This window comes from Eleutherodactylus coqui, chromosome 5 (genome assembly GCF_035609145.1).
Source record: "Eleutherodactylus coqui strain aEleCoq1 chromosome 5, aEleCoq1.hap1, whole genome shotgun sequence".
Classification (NCBI taxonomy): Eukaryota; Metazoa; Chordata; class Amphibia; order Anura; family Eleutherodactylidae; genus Eleutherodactylus; species Eleutherodactylus coqui.
In genome coordinates, this window is record NC_089841.1 from 88,104,002 (window position 1) to 88,126,757 (window position 22,756).

Here is a 22,756-nt window from a genome sequence, read left to right on the forward strand (position 1 = left end):
GTTTGATTGCGCGACCGCGATTCAGTTAGCACAATTGTGCAAACAAATACTGGTGTAATGAATTTCATCGCATTCACTATATAAGATGCAGTGTCTTTTCCTCCCCACTTTGAGAGAAACAAAAAGTGTGTCTTATAAAGCGAAAAATACGGTAATATCTATACCAAGAGTGCTTTTTGTTGTTCCTTTATAGTATGGTGACTTTTTAGTATAGGCTCTTAACCATGGAACTTGATAGGTTGATACACACTAAATTTGCACCCTATATTATGAGTTCTGTTGGCCCTATTTGACTGTCCATAAGCTGCCACACCATGACAGTTACCGACATTTGTTTTCTTCCCTGTAGCCCGGTTGTACCTACACGTTCTTCCACTCTTTAATTGCTATTGTTTCTGTAAGGCCTTCGGAGCTTCCTGGGCCTCAATACATTCCACCAGGCAATCAGAGTTACCAGCTGTAAATTTAATATAGTCATACTGTATAAATCTTGGTGTCAGGTGATGGGAAGACTGAGGCAGCATTCTTTCTCAAAATGGTCTTTACTGGAAATAGATGGCAATGTCATAGTCTCCTATACTGGCGGCAGCAGTAACCGGGCTCACTTGTGCAGATGAACATTCTGCAGGGAACTTCTCTACAATACCATCGCTCATTACCTTGCTCATTATAGTACATGCTTGCCCACCAACACACCACTCAGCGAACTCACACATCTTGCGTGTAGCTAAAGGCTCATTGGTCTGGGTGCAAAGGTTTATCTTGGGGCCTTCCAATTTCTCTTAACCCCTTAACGCAGAGGCGTAACTGGAAGCTTCTGGGCCCCAATGCAAAACCTGTAACAGGACCCCCAACTATAATGCTGTATTCATAGTACTGGGCTCCCTATATGGAAGGAGGCCTTATGGGTCCCCTAAGGTTCCTGGGCCCGGGTGCAACTGCATCCCCTGTAGTTATGCCAGTGCTCCCAACCACAACCACTCCCACCAGCCACATCATCCGCCGTATTCCACACTGAACTACTTCTTTTGATGACAGTATGCACAAGCCCAACTTTTAAAAAGACATCATATAATATAATAAATAATATGTGCCGACTTTTGATTTGGTTACATTGGTAATATTGCTGCAATATAATCATCCCATGCAATACATTATAATAAAAAAGTCACCTGCAGCTTCAAAATGTAACTAACAAGCTCTTACCGGATGGATAATTTAGCATCTGTCCCATTATAGATGTATTTGTGACACACCCGGCGTCTCATCTCCGGAGAGGTCTGTATAACCTTTTGTTCTGAGAGAAGACGCTCGCTGGTAAATGAGACGTACGCCCACTGTCAGCCGCTTGATGCTGTTGCGTCTTGTGAACGGCTTGAATTCCAATTTATCATATTCACAGTTGTAACTCTGCAAGTTACAAAGAAAAGTACAAGACATTAAGCTAAAAAGAGAATGTCTTCATGTTGCTAGGGGACGGGCTAAATAATGTATACCATGTTCCATGCCGTGTCCTATTCCCTGCAACTAAATGTGTTTTCATTGCAAAGTATATTCAATTTGCCATACAACATACGTTATTGGAAATTCACATTTCTATAACATTGATGTGTACTGCAGAACTCTACATAGAGAGCACTTACAGACATGACCTTTCCCAGAAGCATTCCAATCTATTAACATTTGGGAAAAATAAGATGGCTTGAAAGAAACTCATACAAATTCTTTATAGATGTTGTCTAAGGACACTTCTGCACTGGACGACCTGTTGGGCGCAGAGCGATAGCTGTCTCAGTGGCACTCGCTCCTGTGCTTTCTACACAGGAATGATCATCGCTCAGTGAATGAACGCCTCCATTCACAGTAAACAGGCAGTTGTTCATAGATGAATGACTGCCTGTTTACACAGACCGATCGTCGTTCAGTTTATGCATGCAGAAATTATCGTTCATTGTTCAGTCTGTGGATGCATTTCCGTAGTCATTGTATGTAAACGGGTGTATTTGTGCATTTTTTTGGCGTGTAAAATTTACGTGTGCAATACAGATAATAGAGCCCATTGATTACAATGGAAATGAAAACCAAACACCAGCTCCTCTGCAATCAATAAATTCAATAAAGAGAGTTTTCATCATACGCTGAACCTATTCTGTTTTCCTGTGCATTCATTTCAATGGGTTCTTTCTCATTTCCTGATTTTGCGCACAAAAAAAAATTGGACCTGCTTTAACTTTCTGAGCATTTGCGCACCAAAATGAACATGCCCTGCATAGTAAAATATGTCAATACACGCTAAAAAGCCTTGTACATAGAGCAAATACGTGCACAAAATGCATAAACCTGTATGAAGGGGGCCTGATCGTTGAGATTTTCACTGGGTCACAGAAATCTCAATGATTATCCACATGTGTAAGAGGTCCCTTAGTCACATTTGACCCAATTGGCCTGAAGTTATATTATCCATACAATAAACTTCCCCTACAGATAAAAGACACTGTATGATCTTTTATTTGGACACTTTGCTGCCTGCGAGATTGCTCAGTTGCTTGCCCCAGTTATGTTATTGCATATATAGTTGTACTTTTTGTGTTGACCTGTATAGATAGTGGTTTTGCCTTTGCTGCAGAATTTTCCTGTGGCACTGTTGTATTCCACTGCATTGGTTGATGACAAAGACAATTCGTCATTCAGCTGTCATAAGGCTGGAGAAAATACCTGACAGTAGTGAGAAGGTGCTTGTCATGATGATAGTATGCCAGGATATTGCCATAAGGCAGAGCTGGTAGAGTGGTTAAAAGACTGAATTCCTTGTGGCATTGGGGGTGCATTACTCTGTAAATGTGGTCTTGAGGAGTCTGTGAAGAAGCATTTAACAGCAAGGCTATATCAACAGCGGACATTCCACAGCAGAAAATCTGCATTAAAAAATGATTTTGACGTGGATTTTAACTTCAAGACGTAAAATCTGCACCGAAAATCTGGTGTTATAATTAACATGCTGCGGATCCAAAATCCGCTCTGTAGGTCAATTTCCACAGCATGCGGACGATGTTTTTTAAAACTCATCCACTATGTTGCTACTGTAAATGCCATGTATTTTTGGTATGTAGGGTCTGCATGGAAAATCTGCAGAAAATTTGTCCCATGTAAACATAGTCTAAAAGTATTGTTTGAAGAAAGAAAAGATCCCTGCGCACAGGGTAACCTCAGGAGAGAACACCTTGTCAAAAGGCCATACGTAGGTATGGTCAAGTGCAATAACTTCTGAAATGAGGCGAAGTTTCAGAAGTTATTGCACTTGACCATACCTACATATGGCCTTTCGACAAGGTGTTCCCCCCTGAGGTTACCCTGAGCGCAAGAATCTTTTCTTTCTTTCCACTTCTACTGTTATTTATTCTGGGGGCACACTTGGCTCCCCAGCCTTCATTTCATGCATGCTCTCATCTGATGTCCCTTCATAGAGACGGGGTTTCCTCCTTCTTCACCACTCTGACTGCCTCAACTATCACCATCTGTGAAGCATTATAGGTCCAGCAAGTCAAGACATAGAGGCGCTGTCCAGGCCACCACATTTTTGCCCAAAGTATTGTTTGATAACTGCTGATTGTTGTTTTAGTTGAATAATGTTCAAATTATAATGCTACCTAGTCAGTTGCAGCCGTCAAGTATTGTACCCATTGTGGGAATAGAAATCAAGAATGAAGATTACTGTATCAGTTCTAAGTGAAAAAGTAAAGAATTAGCTTTTCTCTACATCTGCCTGAAGTTGTTTCTTCATTTAAAGGGGAACACTCGGAGCATGACCTTGCAAACAAGATCCGTATTCTGCATGAAGCCGTGGGCCTGGTGTTGCTACTGCAGTGACTAGTAGTGGCTAACAGTGGGGATCCAGCCCTTTTGTTTTTTTATGACAACCTACACCCTGTCTTGGCAGGGTGCTGCCCAACAAAATCCACATATTCCTTCTCCCCCTGCGAGCTGCTATGATTATTGCCTGCCTTTTCATGCTAGATAAAATTTTTCATTCTCTTCCATCTCCTCGTCCTCGTCCTACTCCTGAATGGACTATGTCACAGTGGGCATCGGTAGCTGGCACCTCCACTTACGCATCCCCCTGCGTACACCTTGCCTGTGGAGGGCTGCCCACACGCACTGACCCACCCTCATCTTCCTCTTCAGAGGAAAATAAAAGGTTGGGAATCAGTGCATTCAATCTCTTGGCAGGGGGCTTGCCTTGCCTCTTGGAGAATCTGGACTTTTACTTCAATGGGAGCTGCTTGAAGTGCCAACTTGGCGCGTACTCTACCATCTTCACCACCACTACTACTGACAGGTCCCCTACCCCTTGCTTTCTTCATGTTTTCTCTTTTTATTTAGTTTTTTTCTAACTTGTTAATGCAGCTTATATAACTTCTAAGTGAACCTTGTAGTATGCAGAAAACTACAGGCAGCTGCATAAGGCCTACTACTAATTCGAAGTGGCCAGACTCTCAGCTATGAACATGATCTAAGGCAGCTAACATGCACTATGTGTGTTTGCTGTTTTCCTATTTGAATTTTTTTTACATTTATATCCACCAAATCCACTGACAACTAATTGGGCCACAATCCTTGAGTGGCACAATATATGAGAAACAAGAGGATCAGAATAGTAGCGCTCCAAAGGTAGAGTGAAAAGATATGATGTAGAGGTGAAAAAACAGAGTGGACTCACCCGAGGCGTAACAGGACCCTTTTGGGGATCCTGGTACGTCTAATAATCCTGGTAGGCAGATTGCATCAAGTCATAATGAAGATCCAATTAACAATGGTCTTGATGACATCCGTGAAGGAGAGCGTCACGGGGTGGCTCTAGGTATAATATACGAGAAAACAAGAAACAATGCTAGGCAGAAGAAAAAAAACCCTGATGCTCTAGTGGTATGTATAATAAAGAGATTAAAGACAAACTTACCTGGTAGTTGCTGGGCTCGCGACTTTGAACAATGTCTGAGGCTACAAACAGAGAACTGCAATATTCCCAACGTCAAAGTGTATATTTTGTCTGTCTGCTTTGCTGTTCTAAACAGTGACAGCAGCAGAAATATACTCTCTTCGAATGTACAGACCATGTTCTTTATTGGTATATAAACATGATGCCGCTTCTTTCTCTGCTTCCTCCTATAGAACCTCATTTAACTTCTCTGCTGGTTTACAAGCTTTTACTCCAGAAGAAATATATCCTTTGCAGAATATCTGTCCCTAACAGCAAACCGCGTTTTTTATATGCATGTAAACATTATATGCAGCTTCTTTCTCTGGTCACTCCAATAGAGCCCTACTTAATTTCTCTGCTGGTAAGCAAGCTTTCACACCAACAGCAATTGTTACATCCCTACTGAGCGTTAAAGCACCACGCCCAGCACGGATATGTCAGTGTTCACATGGGACAAATGAACTCCAGAAAATCCCACATAAAACACAATACACACCACTAAACATAAACAAGGGTAAAAGATGGGGAATCTAGGACTAATAGCCAAAGGGGAAGAGGGTGGATACCCCTGCCTAAAATGGGGCGATCGTCCTGACAAGACTCCACATCTCGACCCTAGGCCACCTGTACTGACCCTTGGTAGATGCAGGAAATGTCAATACTAAGATAGTAACAACTAATGGTAGTAAAAGCAATGGCAGAAACAATAATAAGATATAAATCAATATGTCAACTACTTAGCTTGAATTGGATGGCAGCACCAAAGAAAAAAGGACCATACCAACTTCATCCATTAGAGATGAATAATCAGCAGCTAGTGAGAGCAGGGGCTGGAATATATAAACCCCCTCTCAAATAGATTGGCCAGCCAAGGAAAACACAAGCCACCTAGGGCAGTGATAGAAACATTTTAGAGACCGAGTGCCCAAACTGCAACTCAAAACCCACTTATTTATCACAAAGTGCCAACATGTCAGGGGGTGGGGCTTATCACGACGTATGATTTTGCCCCCGTTGTTCTAAAATGCGATAATAGTGACTCCCCCCAGTGACAATAGTGACAACCCACAGCGGCCCCCGTTTTATTATTGAGACCCCAGAGTGGCCCCCAGTGTATTAATGAGACCCCACAGTGGCCCCCCGTGTAATAGTGAGACCCCACAGCCGCCTGGCCCGGCCCCCCCCTTCCCGAAACCCACATACTTACCCCCTCCCTCCTCCTCCTGGATGCTTCGCTCCTCTTCTGCTTGGCGATTAACCCGGCACACACTGTGATATCAGTGTGATGCCAGACGCCTCCTCCCCTGTGCTCGCGAAACCTAAGAGGAGACGTCGGGGGAGGGGGAGGAGGATCCCTGCAGCACACTGACGTCAAAGTGTGCACCGGGAGCAGCAGGGCTAGCAGCGCAGTGAGTGAATACCGGCAGTGGTGAGCAGCAATGACAACACGTGCCAGCAGGGAGGGCTCTGCGTGCTGCCTCTGGCACGCGTGCCATAGGTTCTCCACCACTGACCTAGGGGAATTACAAAGTACGACTCCCAATGACCCATTACCAATGATGAGGGAACAACAGGGGATAACAAATGTACAACCACAAACATGTCATAACATAGGTCAGACTGACCTAATACCCGGTATACTACGGCCCTGTCGTAGGTGTCGAGCCGTGACAGCAATACGTCTTCTGCAGAATATATGTTCCTAAGAAAGACCACATTTTCAGTAGACATATAAACATGATGCCGCTTCTCTGTCCGGTGCTCAGCTGTACAATGGCCGCTGGTAACACTGTGCCAATGTTATATATAGCTAGTTCATGTGACGCACGCGCCCAATTAAACTGTTGCCCATATCCAAGATGGAGGACACATTTGGCAACATCATCAAGGGGCCCTGGCTGCTGATTGGGTGCACTCTGACCTCTGTAGCAGGCATTTTGGGAAATTCTATTCCCAAAAAATTCAAAAATTCCCTCGATTTATGCTAAAAACCGGTTCGGAGTAACACTGATTATATGTTCAGGGCTTTACAGTTGAATTACACTTGAATATTATATTACAGTAAGTAACTGTTAATGAAAGAAAGTAAATGACAATGCACAGAAATAAGACTTGCGAATGAAACTAACCACTGAAGACTGGAGGTCCTCATTTGTAGTGGCCAAACTCGCTAACACCGCTATGTCTTTGGCTATTTCCCTGTTTGGGTTTATTTTTGTTTTATATTCACAAAAAAATACACCAACAATTAAATAAACTGCAATCCCTGGCCTGCACGATATATGAGAACAGAAATCCACTGCCATTATGGAGTCGGGAAGGAATTTTTTCCCCTGAATGGGCTAATTGGCTTCTGCCTCTTGGCGTTTTTTGCCTTCCTCTGGATCAACAAGGGGGTTGAAACAGGCTGATCTAGATAGACATTGTCTTCATTTAGCCTAACATACTATGTTACTGTGTTGTATACATGTGATGGTCCGTTTTGTGCAGCATCATTTAATTCCCCTCACCCTACTGCTAGCTGCGTTAAGCCTGGAAACAATTTGTTGCTGCTCGCCACTTTGAACGACGTCTGAGGCCACAAACAGAGAACTGCAATATTCCCCATGCTAAAGCATAGTTTGCTTCTATCTACAGTGACAGCAGCAGAAATATGCCCTCTCCCAATGTACAGACCACGTTTTATATAAGCCTATAAACATAATGAGCTTCTTTCTGTGGTTCCTCCAATACAACCTTGTCTAACCTCTCTGCTGGTATACAAGCTTTACCCTAGCATCTAATAAGAGGTGGGGGGTGGGCTGCACAGAGGTGTATCGCCATAAAACTTTCTTCACACACATTTATTTCTGTTTTAAAATGTATGGCTACCTCCTGTGGCTGCTCTGTGGGCAGACATAGTGGGGTTATATAAGGATATATGCGGCCTGTCTGTGGTCCTTACCTGCGAGATGGCTATGTTGTCCATGTTCCCGGGATCCGTTGCAAGCGTAAAAAAAAGCCTGTTGCTATTTTTTATACAGGCAGTCCGACAGGTAATCCTGAGATTTTGGCGCTCCAACCTGTGCCCCTCCAGGGTCCATTGGATGGAAGCGGTTAACACATTAGCCCGATACGAGGAGATGAGGGCTGAAGAGGATATGGCCATAACAGGTTTCTATGCAGTTTGGCAGCCTTGGCTGGATTTCAGGACAACCGCTAGAGCTGGGGTGTGGGTATCCTCGGGGTGATGTGGCATGGGTCCCTTGCACGCCCTCCTCTCCTCTAATACTTAAGGTACTCAATGCCCTCCCCACGGGGATAGTTGAGGTTGGTGTTCCCCAATACCATTTCGTGGTATCTTTATCACCAGGCCAGTAATTGGTGGCAACAGAAAGCATATATATACAACTTCTTCATACGTGTTATAGAAATTCATTTTGGACCCTATCCAAACCCTCCCCCCCTCCCTTCTCTGCCCTTTCCTCCCCCGTACTAAAAGTTGTGTTATCCCCTTATTATTTCTCTTTTCTTTTTTATATCTTTTCTTCCTTCCTGGGGTTTGCTTTTTGGTTCTCTAAATCTTCCTCTTTATATTTTAATTTCGCTTGTATTGATTAGTTTTACTATATTTAAGATGGATGGAATTGGTTAATTTTGTTGGGGGATCTAGGGGTTGTTTACCTGTAGTAGGCGTAAGTTATAATAATGTTTGGGTTATGTTTGCATCGCCTGCAGATCCTTACCTTATTACGTGTATAATGTATAATCTATCCAATAAAAACTTTTTGAACAAAAATGTATGGCTAAAACGCTATGTGTTTTTGATGGCATTTTTTATATGTGCTTTCATTGACTTTTCATTGATTTTATGATAATTTGTGCATGCTTTTTATTTCCTAGAGTCTTAGGAATACTATAAATGATTACCATACCTGTGAAACTTAACAAAGGATACAGCACGGAAAATGTGATAAAACATCTTCATTCTGTATTAGTAATTCAAAAGATTAAAATCAAACATGTAGAATTTATGCCCCTAGGATAATAATCTCCTACGCATTTTATGTTTTATGCTTCTCACTCATGTCATGAAAAGCATGGGGCCAACATGTTGAATACAAAAGACATGAAATATAAGGAGGCAATCCTCTATCTGAAAACTATTACCCCCAGAATTAGTTCATATCAACTTTTGCTCATTGTTTTAGTAAGGTAAACATATATTCTTCTGTCTTTTTAAACCTACTGGAAGCCATGGCCCCAACAGGAATATCCAATTTGTTTCTCTGTTTCAAAATGTACTATGTTGATCAGCTTCATGCATTGGTTTTGGTACCTGTTCAAGACCCTGACATTTAAATGTATGGACACTTCCATTATGCACTTCATAAAAATGCTGGGAAACACTGGATACACCCGTTACATCTATGTGATTAACATCAGAAATGTGTCTTTTAACCCTTTCCAAATCCACTGTCTGCCATCTTCAGACAATCTGATTGAAGGCTGTACAGCTCCGATGTCAGAAGACGTCCGGCAGGGTATTCTTACTGTAGATTGCTAGCCACTCTGTTGTCGAAGGCCTCTCCAGCATGTCCTATACTACAGTACTAGCTCTAGCCAGCAGATGGCGCCATTGTATAATGGCAGAAAGAGAAAACCCCCTAGGAAACCAAGAAATTCAAAATTGGATTGCAAACGGTTAATACAAGTTTTTGAAGAACACATGGTATAACCTACATAATGTATATTATAAGATGTGCAAGTAATTAGAGGGGTTGTCCAGTTTTAAACTATTGATGGTCTATGCTTAGTAGCAAGGTAACATTGTATGTTAGGCTCAAAAAAGACATATGTCCATTCAGTTCAGCCTATTACTCCCTCCTCCTACCACCACCACCACCCCAATCTTGATCCAGAGGAAAAACTCCAATCCAACAATCAGAATAAATCCCTGGATCAACATGGATAGACTATAAATAATAAATCAGTGAGGATCTGCAGTTTAGGTCCACCAATTAGCTGTTTGCTGGGTGGGTGTGAGCATGCACTGAGCTGTTTTCTACAGGAAGTAAACAGCTCCATTCTCACTGCAGTGGCTAGGCTTGGTAATACAGGAAAAGTTCCCATTGAAGTGAATGGGTATAATACCATGCCTGGCCACGGCAGTGAGAACAGAGCTCTCTGCTGACTGCAGAAATTAATTCAGTGCTTGAACACACAGTGCAAACAGCTGATCAGTCGGGGGTCCTGGAAGCAGACCTCCGCAGATCTTAGAATAGACCCTCAATGGTTTGCAACCAGATAACTCCTATAAATAAATAACGTTAGCTGTACTGCAATTGGTAAAATGACATATCATGTAGATATTGTTGGTAGCACTAAATGTAAAAGTTTTTGATTTATCCCCAAACTGGCTAACCTTACAAAGTTAATGGGCAGATGAAAAAAACTTTGCTTTATAACGATGTCCTTCCTGTATTTCTATTAGTTACATGTAGATTTGGAGATAACAAGCTACCTATGCTGGCATGCTTAGGGTCATTGCCATTTTATAAAGTCCACTTCTCATGGAGAACCAATCTTCTGACAGGTGGGCTTTCTATTATTCTTCAGTCCACTGTGGTACAATCAAGATTTCATAGACAATCTTATAGTGGTGAGCTGCCCAGGTATGATGTAGCAAAGCAATTCCAAACCTATGCATTTCTATGACCACGCTTTGCAGGTTTAAGGATATAAAGATATAAGGTATAAAGGTATAAGGAATTCTATATTTGGCTCATACAGAGCACATTGGTAGTAACTCTAATTTCGACAGATTAGAACTAGAGTACATGTACCAAATTTATCACAAAGGCTCACTGTAAGATTAATTTGGTGCATCTTTAGACACATTTGTCTAACTTTATGCCACCTTTTGGTTGGTTTACATGAGACAAAATTTTGTCACACATTGGCGCATTTTAACCCCTGTGCTTTCCTCTTAGCTATACCATTTTGCCTAGAGATACCCCAGTAGTGTCTAAAACATAATAATAGTTTTTATATAGTGCCACTATATTCCGAAGCAGGGTATGTAGGATGAGGGGGTTACAATGGATTGAATGGTTCTGAAGGGCAATGCAGGAGAGTGGTAAATGAAGTAAAGTTAGATCAAGGAATGGGAAAGGCCTCCCTAAAAAGATGTGTTTTTGGGGCATGCTTACTGGAGTTGACTTTTCTGCTGGTCCTCACTCTCAGCTCTCACAGCTCTTGTACAGAGTTGTTTTCATGGCTTGCACGGCACAGTCACTTTTTCAGTCTAGCCATGACTTGCTGCACCCTCTATCAACCCTTTTCTTACTGCATCCCAGTGCTATGTGCGCCACATTACAGTTTTTACACAGACGACAGTTCTATCACCATGGCCACTCTCCCTAACATAACTACACTCCATAGGCATCCACCAGCATTGCCCAGTTCAAAATGGCAACCTTTCTAAAGTGTCAGAATAAATAAACATTAGCAAAAATAAAATAATGAAAAGAAACATAATTATACATTCACTTCGGTTCAAATTGAGCCACAGATTGGTGGATATAGTTTAGGAAATCTTAATTGTTCCAGGTTCAAGTTCTGGTGTTTGCCTAGGTGTTTCATATCATTGAATGGAAGGTTAGGTAGAGCAGTGCATCCAGAGATTACAAATATTTGTTAAAGTATAATGATGGTTGAGTGATTTTGCACCTTGAACCTTATCTGATAGAAGGGGTAAAATAGAGTATTCTGTAACAGGCATTGCTATGTCCTTCATGTGGAGGGAGAACTCCTAAAAAATCAACATATTTCAATAAATAGATGTAAAATCTGAGAAAAAAGCTACTTTATGCAAAACTTTCCACTGAATCTTTAAAAAATCCCTTTTTCTTTGGCTAGTTCCAGCCATCTGGCAGACAAAGAGAACAATGAGCGCATTATGTACTAAATAGTGATGGATTGGATAGGTTGTGATAGGTTGGAAGGACAGAGAAAGCCTAATTTTCTTGGTCAGTGAACTTTGCGCACAGTATAAGAGACATACAGCAGATAATCCATTACTGCTCAATTCTCTCAAATACTTGCCGTGCTGGGCCAGAAGTTCCATTCTCAGAAATGTATTTGTTCTTCAAATAAAAAAAAATTTAGATGAGGTTTTATAATGTGTGCTATGAGTATAATAATAAAAAACAGCTCATTAGTTAAGCAGGAATGAAATGTCATCAAACTGCAAGCACACTATTGTGTGTCTAGAATTTGACGACTTTTGGATCGGAAGGATGTTGCAAAATCTGTATCAAATATGTGATTTACGTCCAAGACAGATCAGCAGGTAAACATAGAAGCGTAGGTTTGGACTGCTTTAGTTGACTTAGTAATGTTAGCGGTGTACGTGCCCAAACCTTAAGAGGCTAGTGTTATAGGATTTATGGTGATATTTCAGTTACATGCAAAAATTCCCCTAGATTTGCCTTTTTGTACAAAAATTCTCCTTCATTTGACATTGAATACAGGATTGTTGAAAAAGAAGGAGCAGATTTGGGGATTTGGTTACAAACTACAAAAGACAGGTCCACAATCTGTACATCACTGAAAAGAGGAAGGTTCAAAGTTTTTATGACATACAAGTAAGTTCAACTTTCTGCCATCGCAGCGCCGCTTCTTGTTGTTTACAAGGAGTAATCGTTTTGTGTGTTCAAGTTTGCTAAGTGTGAATTAGAGATGAGCGAACACCAAAATGTTCGGGTGTTCGTTATTCGTAACGAACTTCCCGTGATGCTCGAGGGTTCGTTTCGAACAACGAACCCCATTGAAGTCAATGGGCGACCAGAACATTTTTGTATTTCGCCGATGCTCGCTAAGGTTTTCATGTGTGAAAATCTGGGCAATTCAGGAAAGTGATGGGAATGACACAGTGACGGATAGGGCAGGCGAGGGGCTACATGTTGGGCTGCATCTCAAGTTCACAGGTCCCACTATTAAGCCACAATACCGGCAAGAGTGGGCCCCCCCCCCCTCCCAACAACTTTTACTTCTGAAAAGCCCTCATTAGCATGGCATACCTTTGCTAAGCACCACACTACCTCCAACAAAGCACAATCACTGCCTGCATGACACTCCACTGACACTTCTCCTGGGTTACATGCTGCCCAACCGCCCCCCCTACCCCCCACAGCGCACACCAAAGTGTCCCTGCGCAGCCTTCAGCTGCCCTCATGCCACACCACGCTCATGTCTATTTAGAATTGCGTCTGCCATGACGAGGGACCGCAGGCACACACTGCAGAGGTTGGCACGGCTAGGCAGCGACCCTCTTTAAAAGTGGCGGAGCGATAGCCCACAATGCTGTACAGAAGCAATGATAAATAGAATCCTGTGCCACCGCCATCAGGAGCTGCACACGTGGGCATAGCAATGGGGAACCTATGTGCCACACACTATTCATTCTGTCAAGGTGTCTGCATGCCCCAGTCAGACCGGGCTTTTTAATTCATAGACACAGGCAGGTACAACTCCCTATTGTGAAGTCCCTGTCGACCCACAGCATGGGTGGCTCCCTGGAACCCACCGGCGGTACACAGAAATATCCCATTGCATTGCCCAACACAGCTGAGGTAGTAATGTCGTGCTTAATGCAGGTGGGCTTCGGCCCACACTGCATGCCCCAGTCTGACTGGGGTTCTTTATAAGTGTACAGATGTAGTAAAAACTCCGTGTGCACCTACAGCATGGGTGGGTGCCAGGAAGCCACCGGCGGTACATAGAAATATCCCATTGCATTGCCCAACACAGCTGAGGTAGTAATGTTGTGCTTAACCCTTTCCAATCCAATTTGTATATGGTTTTCCTAGGGGGCTTACTCTTTTTCTGCTGTTATACAACGGCGCTATATGCTGGCTAAAGCCAGTACTGCATGAGCTGACACGTAGGATAGGCTCCGACAGCAGAGAGGCTGGCAATATACAGTAAGAGAACCCCGACGGACGTCTACCAACAACGGAGCTGTACAGCCTTAAACCCTAATGTCTTCACAGGTCACACAGTGGACTGGAAAGGGTTAATGCAGGTGGGTTTCGGCCCACACTGCATGCCCCAGTCAGACTGGGGTTCTTTACAAGTGGACACATGTAGGTTTAACTCCCTGTGGACCCACTGCCTGGGTGGGTGCCAGGAAGCCACCGGCGGTACATAGAAATATCCCATTGCATTGCCCAACACAGCTGAGGTAGTAATGTCGTGCGTAATACAGGTGGGCTTCGGCCCACACTGCATGCCCCAGTCAGACGGGTTCTTTAGAAGTGTACAGAAGTATTAAAAACTCAGTGTGCACCTACAGCATGGGTGGCTCCCTGGAACCCACCGGCGGTACACAAAAATATCCCATTGCATTGCCCAACACAGCTGAGGTAGTAATGTCGTGCGTAATGCAGGTGGGCTTCGGCCCACACTGCATGCCCCAGTCAGACTGGGGTTCTTTACAAGTGGACACATGTAGGTTTAACTCCCTGTGGACCCACTGCCTGGGTGGGTGCCAGGAAGCCACCGGCGGTACATAGAAATATCCCATTGCATTGCCCAACACAGCTGAGGTAGTAATGTCGTGCGTAATACAGGTGGGCTTCGGCCCACACTGCATGCCCCAGTCAGACGGGTTCTTTAGAAGTGTACAGAAGTATTAAAAACTCAGTGTGCACCTACAGCATGGGTGGCTCCCTGGAACCCACCGGCGGTACACAAAAATATCCCATTGCATTGCCCAACACAGCTGAGGTAACGTCAGCTGTAATGCAGGTGGGCTAAAAATTAATTTGATTACACTGTAGGCGAGGGCCCACAAAAATTGCTGTATCAACAGTACTAATGTACATCCCAAAAATTGGCCATGGCCAGCCAAGAGGGCAGGTGAAACCCATTAATCGCTTTGGTTAATGTGGCTTAAGTGGTAACTAGGCCTGGAGGCAGCCCAGTGTAACGAAAAATTGGTTCAAGTTAAAGTTCCAATGCTTTTAAGCGCATTGAAACCTTTAAAAATTGTTCTGAAAAATTATTTGAGTGAGCCTTGTGGCCCTAAGAAAAATTGCCCGTTCAGCGTGATTACGTGAGGTTTCACGAGGAGGAGCAGGAGGAGGAGGAGGAGGAATATTAGACACAGATTGATGAAGCACAAATGTCCCCGTTTTGGATGGTGAGAGAGAACGTAGCTTCCATCCGCGGGTGCAGCCTACGTATTGCTTACGTATCGCTGCTGTCCGCTGGTGGAGAACAGAAGTCTGGCGAAATCCAGCCTTTGTTCATCTTGATGAGTGTTAGCCTGTCGGCACTGTCGGTTGACAAGCGGCTACGCTTATCGGTGATGATTCCCCCAGCCGCACTAAACACCCTCTCCGACAACACGCTAGCCGCAGGACAAGCAAGCACCTCAAGGGCATACAGGGCTAGTTCAGGCCACGTGTCCAGCTTCGACACCCAGTAGTTGTAGGGGGCAGAGGCGTCACCAAGGATGGTCGTGCGATCCGCTACGTACTCCCTCACCATCCTTTTGCAGTGCTCCCGCCGACTCAGCCGTGACTGGGGAGCGGTGACACAGTCTTGGTGGGGAGCCATAAAGCTGGCCAGGCCCTTAAAGACTGTTGCACTGCCTGGGATGTACATGCTGCTCGATCTACGCACATCCCCTGCAACATGGCCCTCGGAACTGCGCCTTCTGCCACTAGCGCTGTCGGCTGGGAATTTTACCATCAGCTTGTCCGCAAGGGTCCTGTGGTATAGCAACACTCTCGAACCCCTTTCCTCTTCGGGAATCAGAGTGGGCAGGTTCTCCTTATACCGTGGATCGAGCAGTGTGTACACCCAGTAATCCGTAGTGGCCAGAATGCGTGCAACGCGAGGGTCACGAGAAAGGCATCCTAACATGAAGTCAGCCATGTGTGCCAGGGTACCTGTACGCAACACATGGCTGTCTTCACTAGGAAGATCACTTTCAGGATCCTCCTCCTCCTCCTCCTCCTCAGGCCATACACGCTGAAAGGATGACAGGCAATCAGCCGGTGTACCGTCAGCAGCGGGCCAAGCTGTCTCTTCCCCCTCCTCCTCATCCTCCTCATGCTCCTCCTCCTCCTCCTGTACGCGCTGAGAAATAGACAGGAGGGTGCCCTGACTATCCAGCGGCATACTGTCTTCCCCCGCCCCCGTTTCCGAGCGCAAAGCAGCTGCCTTTATGGTTTGCAGGGAATTTCTCAAGATGCATAGCAGAGGAATGGTGACGCTAATGATTGTAGCATCGCCGCTCACCACCTGGGTAGACTCCTCAAAATTACCAAGGACATGGCAGATGTCTGCCAACCAGGCCCACTCTTCTGAAAGGAATTGAGGAGGCTGACTCCCACTGCGCCGCCCATGTTGGAGTTGGTATTCGACTATAGCTCTACGCTGTTCATAGAGCCTGGCCAACATGTGGAGCGTAGAGTTCCACCGTGTGGGCACGTCGCACAGCAGTCGGTGCACTGGCAGCTTAAAGTGATGTTGCAGGGTGCGCAGGGTGGCAGCGTCCGTGTGGGACTTGCGGAAATGTGCGCAGAGCCGGCGCGCCTTTACGAGCAGGTCTGACAAGCGTGGGTAGCTTTTCAGAAACCGCTGAACCACCAAATTAAAGACGTGGGCCAGGCATGGCACGTGCGTGAGGCTGCCGAGCTGCAGAGCCGCCACCAGGTTACGGCCGTTGTCACACACGACCATGCCCGGTTGGAGGCTCAGCGGCGCAAGCCAGCGGTCGGTCTGCTGTGTCAGACCCTGCAGCAGTTCGTGGGCCGTGTGCCTCTTATCGCCTAAGCTGAGTAGTTTCAGCACGGCCTGCTGACGCTTGCCCACCGCTGTGCTGCCACACCGCGCGACACCGACTGCTGGCGACATGCTGCTGCTAACACATCTTGATTGTGAGACAGAGGAGGAGGAGGAGGAGGAGGGTGCTTTAGTGGAGGAAGCATACACCTCCGCAGATACCACCACCGAGCTGGGGCCCGCAATTCTGGGGGTGGGTAGGACGTGAGCGGTCCCAGGCTCTGACTCTGTCCCAGCCTCCACTAAATTCACCCAATGTGCCGTCAGGGAGATGTAGTGGCCCTGCCCGCCTGTGCTTGTCCACGTGTCCGTAGTTAAGTGGACCGTGGCAGTAACCGCGTTGGTGAGGGCGCGCACAATGTTGCGGGAGACGTGGTCGTGCAGGGCTGGGACGGCACATCGGGAAAAGTAGTGGCGACTGGGAACTGAGTAGCGCGGGGCCGCCGCCTCCATGATACTTTTGAAGGACTCCGTTTCCACAACCCTATACGGCAGCATCTCAAGGCTGATGAATTTTGCGATGCGGACGGTTAACGTTTGAGCGTGCGGGTGCGTGGCGGCGTACTTGCGCTTGCGCTCGAACACTTGCGCAAGCGACGGCTGAACGGTGCGCTGAACTACACTGCTGGATGGGGCCGAGGACAGCGGAGATGAGGGTGTGGGTGCAGGCCATGAGGCGGTAGTGCCTGTGTCCTGAGAGGGGGGTTGCATCTCAGTGGCAGGTTGGGGCACAGGGGGAGAGGCAGGGGTGCAAACCGGAGGCGGTGAACGGCCTTTGTCCCACCTTGCGGGGTGCTTGGCCATCATATGTCTGCGCATGGTGGTGGTGGTGAGGCTGTTGGTGTTGGCTCCCCGGCTGAGCTTTGCGCGACAAAGGTTGCACACCACTGTTCGTCGGTCGTCAGGCGTCTCTGTGAAAAACTGCCAGACCTTAGAGCACCTCGGCCTCCGCAGGGTGGCATGGCGCGAGGGGGCGCTTTGGGAAACACTTGGTGGATTATTCGGTCTGGCCCTGCCTCTACCCCTGGCCACTGCACTGCCTCTTGCAACCTGCCCTGCTGATGCCCTTGACTCCCCCTCTGAAGACCTGTCCTCCTGAGTAAGCGTTGCACACCAGGTGGGGTCAGTCACCTCATCGTCCTGCTGCTCTTCCTCCGAATCCTCTGTGCGCTGCTCCCTGGGACTTACTGCCCTTACTACTACCTCACTGCAAGACAACTGTGTCTGATCGTCATCGTCCTCCTCACCCACAGAAAGTTGTTGAGACAGTTGGCGGAAGTCCCCAGCCTCTTCCCCCGGACCCCGGGAACTTTCGAATGGTTGGGCATCAGTGACGATAAACTCCTCTGGTGGGAGAGGAACCGCTGCTGCCCAATCTAAGCAGGGGCCCGAGAACAGTTCCTGGGAGTGTTCCCGCTCCTGAGCAGGTGTCATTGTAGTGGAGTGAGGAGGCTGGGAGGAAGGAGGAGCAGCAGACAGAGGATTCGGATTGGCAGCAGTGGACGGCGCAGAACTGCGGGTAGACGATAGGTTGCTCGAAGCACTTTCTGCCATCCAGGACAGGACCTGCTCACACTGCTCATTTTCTAATAACCGTCTCCCGCGTGGACCCATTAATTGGGCGATGAATGTGGGGACGCCAGAAACGTGCCTCTCTCCTAATCGCGCAGCAGACAGCTGCGACACACCTGGATCAGGAGCTTGGCCTGTGCCCACACCCTCACTTGGCCCTCCGCGTCCTCGGCCACGTCCACGTCCACGTCCTCTAGGCTTACCCCTACCCCTCAGCATGCTGTATTACCAGTGATTAGATTTCCCAGGCAGGAAATAAATTGGCGCAAGACTGCAGGCCAAATATAATTTTTGCCCTTTTTGGAAAACGAAAGGCCCCACTGCCTCTAGTGAATGAATTATCTAAGTTTAATAACTGTGCTGTGTCCCTGCTTATGTGTCACAGAACGTGAGGGTAGCAGAGTTATTATAACTCTTGGAGAGCAGGTATTTTTTTTCCCAATTAAGGAAAGCAAATGGCGAACCCAGCAGTAAAGCGTAGCTGGCTGCGTATGATTTAGCAATGTTTTTCACGCAGCTCACACGTCTCCACAGGCGTAAGGACGGACACAGGCTGGACAAATAGATTTCTTTTCAGTTTTTTCCCACCAACAGGCAGCACTGCGTATATTCAATGAACCTGAGAAGTTTAATAACTGTGCTGTGTCCCTGCTTATGTGTCACAGAACGTGAGGGTAGCAGAGTTATTATAACTCTTGGAGAGCAGGTATTTTTTTTCCCAATTAAGGAAAGCAAATGGCGAACCCAGCAGTAAAGCGTAGCTGGCTGCGTATGATTTAGCAATGTTTTTCACGCAGCTCACACGTCTCCACAGGCGTAAGGACGGACACAGGCTGGACAAATAGATTTCTTTTCAGTTTTTTCCCACCAACAGGCAGCACTGCGTATATTCAATGAACCTGAGAAGTTTAATAACTGTGCTGTGTCCCTGCTTATGTGTCACAGAACGTGAGGGTAGCAGAGTTATTATAACTCTTGGAGAGCAGGTATTTTTTTTCCCAATTAAGGAAAGCAAATGGCGAACCCAGCAGTAAAGCGTAGCTGGCTGCGTATGATTTAGCAATGTTTTTCACGCAGCTCACACGTGTCCACCGCCCGTAAGGACGGACAGAGGCTGGACAAATAGATTTGTTTTCAGTTTTTTCCCACCAACAGGCAGCACTGCGTATATTCAATGAACCTGAGAAGTTTAATAACTGTGCTGTGTCCCTGCTTATGTGTCACAGAACGTGAGGGTAGCAGAGTTATTATAACTCTTGGAGAGCAGGTATTTTTTTTCCCAATTAAGGAAAGCAAATGGCGAAGCCAGCAGTAAAGCGTAGCTGGCTGCGTATGATTTAGCAATGTTTTTCACGCAGCTCACACGTGTCCACCGCCCGTAAGGACGGACAGAGGCTGGACAAATAGATTTGTTTTCAGTTTTTTCCCACCAACAGGCAGCACTGCGTATATTCAATGAACCTGAGAAGTTTAATAACTGTGCTGTGTCCCTGCTTATGTGTCACAGAACGTGAGGGTAGCAGAGTTATTATAACTCTTGGAGAGCAGGTATTTTTTTTCCCAATTAAGGAAAGCAAATGGCGAAGCCAGCAGTAAAGCGTAGCTGGCTGCGTATGATTTAGCAATGTTTTTCACGCAGCTCACACGTGTCCACCGCCCGTAAGGACGGACAGAGGCTGGACAAATAGATTTGTTTTCAGTTTTTTCCCACCAACAGGCAGCACTGCGTATATTCTATGAACCTGAGAAGTTTAATAACTGTGCTGTGTCCCTGCTTATGTGTCACAGAACGTGAGGGTAGCAGAGTTATTATAACTCTTGGAGAGCAGGTATTTTTTTTCCCAATTAAGGAAAGCAAATGGCGAAGCCAGCAGTAAAGCGTAGCTGGCTGCGTATGATTTAGCAATGTTTTTCACGCAGCTCACACGTGTCCACCGCCCGTAAGGACGGACAGAGGCTGGACAAATAGATTTGTTTTCAGTTTTTTCCCACCAACAGGCAGCACTGCGTATATTCTATGAACCTGAGAAGTTTAATAACTGTGCTGTGTCCCTGCTTATGTGTCACAGAACGTGAGGGTAGCAGAGTTATTATAACTCTTGGAGAGCAGGTATTTTTTTTCCCAATTAAGGAAAGCAAATGGCGAACCCAGCAGTAAAGCGTAGCTGGCTGCGTATGATTTAGCAATGTTTTTCACGCAGCTCACACGTGTCCACCGCCCGTAAGGACGGACAGAGGCTGGACAAATAGATTTGTTTTCAGTTTTTTCCCACCAACAGGCAGCACTGCGTATATTCTATGAACCTGAGAAGTTTAATAACTGTGCTGTGTCCCTGCTTATGTGTCACAGAACGTGAGGGTAGCAGAGTTATTATAACTCTTGGAGAGCAGGTATTTTTTTTCCCAATTAAGGAAAGCAAATGGCGAAGCCAGCAGTAAAGCGTAGCTGGCTGCGTATGATTTAGCAATGTTTTTCACGCAGCTCACACGTGTCCACCGCCCGTAAGGACGGACAGAGGCTGGACAAATAGATTTGTTTTCAGTTTTTTCCCACCAACAGGCAGCACTGCGTATATTCTATGAACCTGAGAAGTTTAATAACTGTGCTGTGTCCCTGCTTATGTGTCACAGAACGTGAGGGTAGCAGAGTTATTATAACTCTTGGAGAGCAGGTATTTTTTTTCCCAATTAAGGAAAGCAAATGGCGAAGCCAGCAGTAAAGCGTAGCTGGCTGCGTATGATTTAGCAATGTTTTTCACGCAGCTCACACGTGTCCACCGCCCGTAAGGACGGACAGAGGCTGGACAAATAGATTTGTTTTCAGTTTTTTCCCACCAACAGGCAGCACTGCGTATATTCTATGAACCTGAGAAGTTTAATAACTGTGCTGTGTCCCTGCTTATGTGTCACAGAACGTGAGGGTAGCAGAGTTATTATAACTCTTGGAGAGCAGGTATTTTTTTTCCCAATTAAGGAAAGCAAATGGCGAACCCAGCAGTAAAGCGTAGCTGGCTGCGTATGATTTAGCAATGTTTTTCACGCAGCTCACACGTCTCCACAGGCGTAAGGACGGACACAGGCTGGACAAATAGATTTCTTTTCAGTTTTTTCCCACCAACAGGCAGCACTGCGTATATTCAATGAACCTGAGAAGTTTAATAACTGCGCTGTGTCCCTGCTTATGTGTCACAGAACGTGAGGGTAGCAGAGTTATTATAACTCTTGGAGAGCAGGTATTTTTTTTCCCAATTAAGGAAAGCAAATGGTGAACCCAGCAGTAAAGCGTAGCTGGCTGCGTATGATTTAGCAATGTTTTTCACGCAGCTCACACGTGTCCACCGCCCGTAAGGACGGACAGAGGCTGGACAAATAGATTTGTTTTCAGTTTTTTCCCACCAACAGGCAGCACTGCGTATATTCTATGAATAATAACTGTGTTGTGGCCCTGCCTATACAATTCTTTCCCTGCAGTATCAATGGAGGGTGGAATGCTCTGCAGAGGCGATTTTGAGAAGCCCAAAAAAAATGCAGCACAGCCAACAGCAGCCTGGACAGTACTGCACACGGATAAATATGGCCCTAGAAAGGACCGTTGAGGTTCTTGAAGGCTACACTCACTCCTAACACTCTCCCTGCCTATGCAGCACTTCTGTCCCTAATGCCAGGTGCAACGGTCTGCAGAGGCGATTTTGAGAAAAAAAAAATCCCACTGCTAACAGCAGCCAACACACAGCTATCAGTGGCCCTAATAAGGACCTTTGGGGGGTCTTGAAGCCTACACTAACTACCAATTCTTTCCCTACAGCAGCTCCGGTATAAACAGCACTGTCCCTCATCTAACTCACACCGCATCTGAGGCGAGCCGCGGGAGGGGCCGACTTTTATATTAGGCGAACACCTGATCTCGCCAGCCACTCACAGCAGGGGGGTGGTATAGGGCTTAAACGTTGCAGGGGGAAGTTGTAATGCCTTCCCTGTCTTTCAATTGGCCAGAAAAGCGCGCTAACGTCTCAGGGAAGGAAGTGAAAGTAACCAGAACACCGCATGGTGTTCGTCACGAATAACGAACATCCCGAACACCCTAATATTCGCACGAATATCAAGCTCGGACGAACGCGTTCGCTCATCTCTAGTGTGAATCCATTGTTTCAGTGCAATGTGAATTTCGATGTCGATTCCAAGAAAAGCCACCTCGTCAGAAGAAAATTTACAAGTGGCACAGAACATTTGTTGTACTTGGTTGCATAGGCAAGCTGGAAAGCACTGGTCATCAGGGACCATAAAACTGTAAATGAGGCACCCTGCTGTGTGGCAGAAAATGGAACTTACTGGTATGTCATAAAAAACATTGGACCTTCCTCTTTCCAG

The 22,756-nt window shown here is 45.9% G+C and overlaps 1 long non-coding RNA gene across 1 annotated transcript in view; it reads right to left on the reverse strand.

Moving 5' to 3' along the window:
- LOC136626919 (uncharacterized) overlaps positions 1 to 22,756 on the reverse strand; it is a 47,752-nt gene that overhangs the window by 20,106 nt on the left and 4,890 nt on the right. The window contains exon 2 of the long non-coding RNA XR_010792713.1: positions 1,207 to 1,410. This is a non-coding gene — a long non-coding RNA (uncharacterized lncRNA). The remainder of the gene's footprint in view (positions 1 to 1,206; positions 1,411 to 22,756) is intronic.